The sequence below is a fragment of the Diabrotica virgifera genome, chromosome 2 (genome assembly GCF_917563875.1).
Source record: "Diabrotica virgifera virgifera chromosome 2, PGI_DIABVI_V3a".
Classification (NCBI taxonomy): Eukaryota; Metazoa; Arthropoda; class Insecta; order Coleoptera; family Chrysomelidae; genus Diabrotica; species Diabrotica virgifera.
This window is the reverse complement of record NC_065444.1, coordinates 211307386-211314858: the sequence shown is the minus strand read 5'-3', so window position 1 is coordinate 211314858 and position 7473 is coordinate 211307386. Positions and strand designations below refer to the sequence as shown.

Here is a 7473-nt window from a genome sequence, read left to right as displayed (position 1 = left end):
AACATTAATGCCTGGTTGCACTAACAAATCTTAAGCTCCAAGTCTCACTTACGTTGCACCATAATTTTGAATTTTTATTTATGCAATCCACATGGCAATTCATTGTGGCAAGCTGAAAATTGATTTGAGACTCCATGGTACAACGCGTATGTTTCATAAGGTAAGCTTAAAGCACCTGTTAAGCTTAAGATATGTTCGTGCAACCAGGCATAAAGTAAGTATAAAATTAATATGATTTTTAAAGTATTATATCAATCATTTAAATTCAATTTCCAAATTCGTTTATTTCTTCTGCATCAACTTCCTTTTCTTCTTGCTCGACAGCAAAACAATTTTGGCAGCTGTCACCAGAGTAAGAACCGCAGGATTGATTGCAATATAATCCTAGTTTGCGACACCCACAAGTTGAGCCACATCTTTTTTGAAATTGCAAAATATCGTTTTAAGTAGTTCTTCTGGTGCAGAAATATGCGTCATTTTGTTTGGTACCAAGGAGCCATTCATTTTTGTCCATCCCAAATCAGCAAAATTGAGAGTTTTTTTGCCCGATACCGAATAAATACTCAAAAAACATCAAAATTTTAAAAATTAAACATCATTATCTCTAGAAGAATATATTTGGATTTCAAACAATAACTCGCCTTAGCTCTACGCTTTTTGCATTTACTCTTACATCATTTTGTAGGGAAGTTCATATGCTATAAGATCATGAGAGTTGCAGTCTGTCTAGAATCTTTTTTTCAAAGAATTTTAATAAAGTGCTAAAAAGTAGCTCCCTTTGCATTGAAATCAATACTTTAAACGCTTATATTTCGCAAAATGTATAAGTTACGTGAGTTAAAAAACAAAAACAAAATGTTCAGTAGAAACAAGCTAAATTTTTGGCCACAAAACTTTTTTTCATAAGTCCAATAGTTTTTGAGATATTTTGAAAAAATTACTTATTTTTTGAAACATCGAAAAAAAAAGAAATTTACTTAAAACAATTTTTTTCCAAAATGTAATTGCTCTAAATAATTCAAACTTTTGAAACATGTTGTCGAAACATAAATAAAGTTAATTTTATATGGTTTACGATTAATATTAATTCTGCCGCATATGGCATACATTTTACCGTCATGTTTTCTTTTGTAAATTCCAGGTATTTGACTAATTTTCATCATAAATTGCTTAATTTTCACGCTTGAGACTTCTAACTTGAGGCTTGAGGCTTAACGTTATCTAAAAAATTTAATTAAAACGTAGCAGTCTCTTTGTTTGCTTATAAGCTTCAATTTTAATAGGAATTTTTTTTAATATGTCTAATTTTCGAGTTATTCGCGCCAACTATTGAAAAACGTGTTTTTTTTAGAATTTTCAATCGCGAATAACTCAGAAATTATTAAGATAACTAAAAAATTCTATTCTACATTTTCTTCATAAAATTTAATTCTCTATCGATTGCCTGTCGGTATCATTTTGAAATTTTAAATTTCCACCCCCGAGAAAGGGTGACATTCACCCCTGGGGTGAAAGCATACATTGGCACCAAGTCAGGTTTTTTATCTGAATCATTTTTGAGCTACTATTAAAATTTCAAACAAATCCATGAAGGCCTTTAGAAATGCGAGGTGAACTGCTTGAATGAATGTACTATAATCATTTATTTTATATCCAATATTTTAATCTTTTCTCTGATGTCGATAAAATTTAATTTGCTTGACAAAATACTATATTACCAACTCATTTTATTCTTGAAGATGTGTACCTTCATTATGTTTCGAAAGAAAAATCAGGTATAATAAATATAGGATTATACAAGTTTCTATGGAGGTTAGGTTATAAAATATTTTTCAGTGGAATAACATTTTTATTGTATTTGTAAGATAAACATTAAAACGAATGAATATAATTTAATAATCCATATTAAAATAAGGCTATTTATGGCCGTGTTTTCTTCCTGGTGCTTGGGTGACTGGTTTAGATGACCTTCCTGCCTCTACTTGGAATATTCCAGTTGCGACAAAGGCTAAAAATAAAAATTTTGATAATTTTGTAGTCATTAGATTTTTAGTAGGTAGAAATAGTACCTATACATCTAAGCAGCAAAACAAAATTTAAATGAGAAAGCAATGAATAAATTATAAAGGAATAATGAATTTCTGACCCTTTAATTAAACAATTAAGACTTCTGTTTATAGATGACGTTTTCAATAAGGCCTTTTGAATAATAAGTGGCGCACTGAATATTCCAGCTACGAGACAGCTGATATGAATATAACGTGACGCAAAAATGTATTTTCATTTTGATGGAAAACAAAATTCTAGTTTTGGTTTGAAAAATTTTGCCATAAAATATCCTAAGTTTGAAGTAAAACGCGCCACAAAAGATTACCTTTGTTAAAGTTTGCATATTGAAACTCTTTTGTGGTGCGTGTTACTTTAAATTTAGCAAATATTATGGCAAAATATTTCAAGACAAAACTAGAATTTTATTTTCGATCAAAATGAAAATACAATTTTGAACCATGTAATGTTCATATCCGCTGTTTTTTAGCTGGAATATTATGTGTGCCCCTCGTTTTTACTACGTTTATCCGTTCTATATTGTTGTTTACATGATACATTCTATACATAGACCATAGACATAAATATATGGAAAATATTGTAAATATTATTAAAACGCATATGACGCATGTCCTAATTAAGAGCTATGGGTATGTGAAAAGAAAGGAACAGAGATCTCTAAAAAGGAAAAATATGAGGTGGAAAAAGAAGAATTAGGATCTAAATCTAGGATCTAAAATTTAAATATAGCTAACCACTAATCTCATTGAAGTATCATTTAATACATTTCTATATATTATATTGAATACTTACCTAGTACAAATACAATAAAATATGTAATCCTCATGTTGCTTCTGTAACTGCTATGAGGGAAATGATGATTAACACAAGAACTACGAGCATTTTTATATCCTTGATGACACCGTTTTTATGGAATTATATTAAAGTTTTGTATTTATTATACATAATTATGACCTCCCTACTATCTGGCTTATTATACTACTGATAGTGGGCGGTCACTACTCCACACTTAGTAATGAATAGTGAGAGATATTTTTTAAAGTATTACTTTTATAATATTAATTTATTATTATTTATAATATAATATTTTCAATCATAACTCGACCTTGACACATGCAACTGGGCTTTAGAGAGATTCATTTTAAAGCTTAATTTGTGGACCTTAAAACAAACTTTGTTAAATGACTTTATCTTTGGGGAGAAATGAGAAGTCCCAGATCAAAGCAATAAATCTGAAAATTCTTGTGGAGACACTTTCTGGTACCTACCATTCTTAATATCTGCCTTTTACAATTTATAGGGCAAGAAGACGACGAATAAAGGAGACGAAAGGGACTCTACAATATGCAGCCACATTCCGTCTATTCGTCTAGGAAAATTCCAACGAAAGCAAAGTTGATTCTGTGTACTCAAAATATGAGCAAAATGAAAAATTAAAAACAGCCTATGTTTTATTTCGATTTAGAGATGATCCACCGTCCCGATCCAGATATAGACCACTCCACTCAGAGTCAACAAAAAGTAGTGGAAGTCAAAAAAATTTGAGAGTCAGAAAAAATTGGAGCGTGTCAGAATAAATTGTAGGGTACCAGAAAAAAATAGGCAGGAAACCGAAAAAAACAGGAGGTATCACAAAAAAATAGAGGAATCAGAACAAATTGAAGGGAGATGAGATAAAATAGGAGGAAGTAAAAAAATAGAGCTGTGAGGCAACGGGTAAAATCATTAGTACTTTATAATCGTATACAGGGTGTTTCGTTAATAACTGGAAATATTTTAACTCTAGTTTCTTGGGCTCCAAATATTAAGATTGAACCCAAATCACTTAAATAAAATGTGGCTCATTACTGAGTTACAGGGTGTGTTTTATTTAAAAATTAAAAATTATTATTTGCATCCAGTATTTTAAAACCATTTGGCATATTATATCCTAGTCATAACTGACAGCGCAAGGATAGGTAGTATACACCCTACTAAATTATGTTTAACAAACTGAGAACTACAACAAGATACTAAGATATGATCCAGAAAATAACACAGCCCAACATTGTCTGGATACGTTATAACAAAAGCTCTCCGTTTACTACGGAAGACCAAGAAGGTACAAATTAATAACAACCGAAAATGTGACAATGCACTTTTTAAGAATGCTGATCTATCGAAAATTTAATTCCACCGTAGACGGTGTCGGTAAGTCTTACCCAAGCCAAGAAGAAATTCAAGAGTTTTGGAGAAATCAACTATTAACACCAATGCTTAATGGATAGAAGATGCGACGCAAAACTGTCAACACTATGTTACCACTCTTTACGAATCCTTCGCTAGGGATGGGAAAAACCTACAAGTTTAAACCTAAAACCGGTTTTTTATTTCGCAATAACCGGTTTTACCGGTTGTTTTTTTGTCCCGGTTATAACTCGTTTTTTCTTTTTAAAGTAAAAACCGGTTATTAGGTTTTTACTGTGATTAGGATTAGGTTAGGTATTATTTCGGTTCCCAAGCATAATTATTATTCTCAAGTAATTATTCCAAACAAAACCATAATTCAAATTTTATTTTATTTTATAAAATACAGAAGCAAACTGAAAGTGCAATCTCACATCAGCCAGAAACAATTATTAAATTTTATTATAATATTTCCTTGAAAAGGTAAACATCATCTATTTTTCACACTTAACTCTTGACATTGAAAGTGGGTGAATGTCTTTTTCTGATTACCAAAAATAATACTCTGACAATGAATATCGAATTACTTATTACGAATACGAATCTCCAAGAATTTCGCTACTTTTTCAAAATGATACACTCATACAGGAAGTATTAAATGAGTTAAAATATAACTATTCTACAAATATACAAACGTGTTAAAACTAATACATCTTCTTTCGATAGTACTAATTTTGATCATATTTATATCGTGTCGAATGGAGTATCGCAAACTAAAGTGTATTGTAAATGTAACTTTGTAACCTAATGGATTAAAAAACCGAAAACCGGGTTTTCCAAAAACCGGTTTTTTGGCCGGTTATAACCGTCAGGTTAAACCGCAACCGAAAACCGGTGTTTTGTTAAAAACCGCCATCCCTACCCTTCTCCACTGAAGAAGCCTTAAATATCATCAAAGAGCTTCATAACTGGAAATCTCCTGGGCCAGACGGAGTCCAAAACTTCTGACCTAAGAAATTTTGAAGCGTGCATGAGTTCTTATCAACATTAGTTAATCATTTAATTTCTGATCCATAAGAAATGCCATCATTTCCAATTCAGGGCACGACTTATTTAATATGAGCGAAGGATCAAAGTAACACCCAAGATGATTTGGTCATATCCTGTGTAGTCCAACGTATCTACCAACACTGTGCTCTAAACAACAGATATCGTAGGGCCTCAACAAAAAGGATGCGATAAGGGTTCCTTGGGTTGCAGTCACTTATCATCGACTTAGTCATTTCCAACCAGGCATCTTCCAAAAAACGGAACATTTAACTGGCTTCAATGATTTCAAGAAGGCCTTAGATTCAGTGCTGCATGAATGGCAGATAGATATTGTTTGTAATTGTTGTTTAAGTCGTTCTTGGAGTGGACTGTATCTTTTTTATTGCTAGTTCAACGTTGTTTTTTATATAATTTGCAAATAAAATCAGCATGACTAATTTTGTGACTGCTTGTCATTTGTCATAGTGGATGATATAAGAGAGCAATCTGTCATGGTGACAAATTACAAAATTGAATTTAACGAAGGGTGGCGTGTGCCTAGTTACAAAGTCTAACAAATAAAACAATTAACTTAAATCTATAGTTGTAAACAGATATATTGAGAATCCAAGGTGATTGATTAGTGGGGTAAAGCTCCATAGACACGTTATAGTAATAGATAGCTGTAAAAGTTAATAACAAAAATTGTAGCCGACTTTGAGCTTCATAAAATATTACAACATTAGTTAGAATGTAACAGGGTGTTCGATAATATAGTGGCAGACCAAACTTATGTTTTTTAAGGAGCACCCTATATGTTATTTTATATTCGAAATCTTCTTAACTTTTCCATTACAAAAATATAAATATTTGGTATGTTGTACAGGGTATTTACAAAGTTATAACAAATTTTATATGAAATTCGTAACAAGTTCAACTCCCTGTATACATAAAAACAGGAATAAAAAACCGCTAAACGCCGTAAAAATGAGTGGCGCATACAATATTCCAGCTACAAAAGATCTAATATGAATATTACGTGGCGCGAAAATGTATTTTCATTTTGATGCAAAACAAACTTCTAGTTTTATTTTAAAAGATTTTTTCATATTTGCACAATTTGAAGTAAAACGCGCCACAAAAGAGTAACTTTGATAAAGTTTGAATTTTGAAACTCTTTTGTGGCGCGTTTACTTCAAATTTAGCAAATATTATGAAAAAATCTTTTAAAATAAAACTAGAATTTTGTTTTGCATCAAAATGAAAATACATTTACGCGCCACGTAATATTCATATCAGACCTTTTGTAGCTGTAATATTGTATGCGCCACTCATTTTTACGGCGTTTAGCGGTTTTTTATTCTTGTATCAGGAGTTTTTCAAAGTTATTTATAAATTAACTGTATAAAGATGAATGCAATGTTTCTCGATTATACGTTAAACTTTATAAATGGTCGCATTTGTCGCATTATTTCCCAAATGATCTAGTGTCCATCGAATGTACACTAGATTTTTTTTCTATTCGAAATAGATTGAAAAAAATATTGGGATGGCTGTTAAATGAACTCGGATTGCCCGTTACCAGATCAAATTAGCGTCGTAGCCACTACAACTACATAAACCATTTAGGGAATAATAGTTAATTGGATTATAATTTGTAGCTTAATAACTTCTAAATGGCTTAACCGATTTTGTTCCCTAAACATGAGTTTGAAACGTATTGACAAGTAGTATCTTATGCATCTAAGGTCAAGTATGATCACTGAAGCTACTACAGGAATTATTGTGCTTGAAAGCCATAGGTTTTTCCATAAGAAATAGATTTGATCATATTTATGAAGCCTATAACATAAAAATTCGAATTTTCCCGGATATAAGGTATTCACCGTTAGATTCATCTAGAGTCCTTTTACAAACGCTCAGTTATTGGCGTAATTCGTAGCTTGAAATTTTGAGTAATTGTCGAAAAACCAAAATTTTCAAAGTTTAGTTTTTCAGTTTTTCGGCTATACTGAGCCGTGTGTATGTCTGTCCTGACAACTTATGCCCGATTTCACCAACGATACCTAAATATTTAAGAATTACCTAAGTGGGTTTAAGTACTTCATAACTCTAAAACGGATTTCACCATACGATAAGAATTGCCTAAACCGCTTAAGCATTACCTTACGTTAGGATACCGTTTTCGATCTCCCTAAACTTTAGGTATTA

General features: G+C 31.5%; 1 long non-coding RNA gene across 1 annotated transcript; it reads right to left on the bottom strand.

Moving 5' to 3' along the window:
- Nucleotides 1–1828: 1828 nt before the first annotated feature.
- Nucleotides 1829–3019, bottom strand: LOC114326051 (uncharacterized). The gene is made up of 2 exons (XR_003651769.2): nt 2860–3019; nt 1829–2008 (listed from the first exon to the last, which is right to left on the bottom strand). It is a non-coding gene; the product is annotated as an uncharacterized LOC114326051 (long non-coding RNA).
- Nucleotides 3020–7473: the final 4454 nt, after the last annotated feature.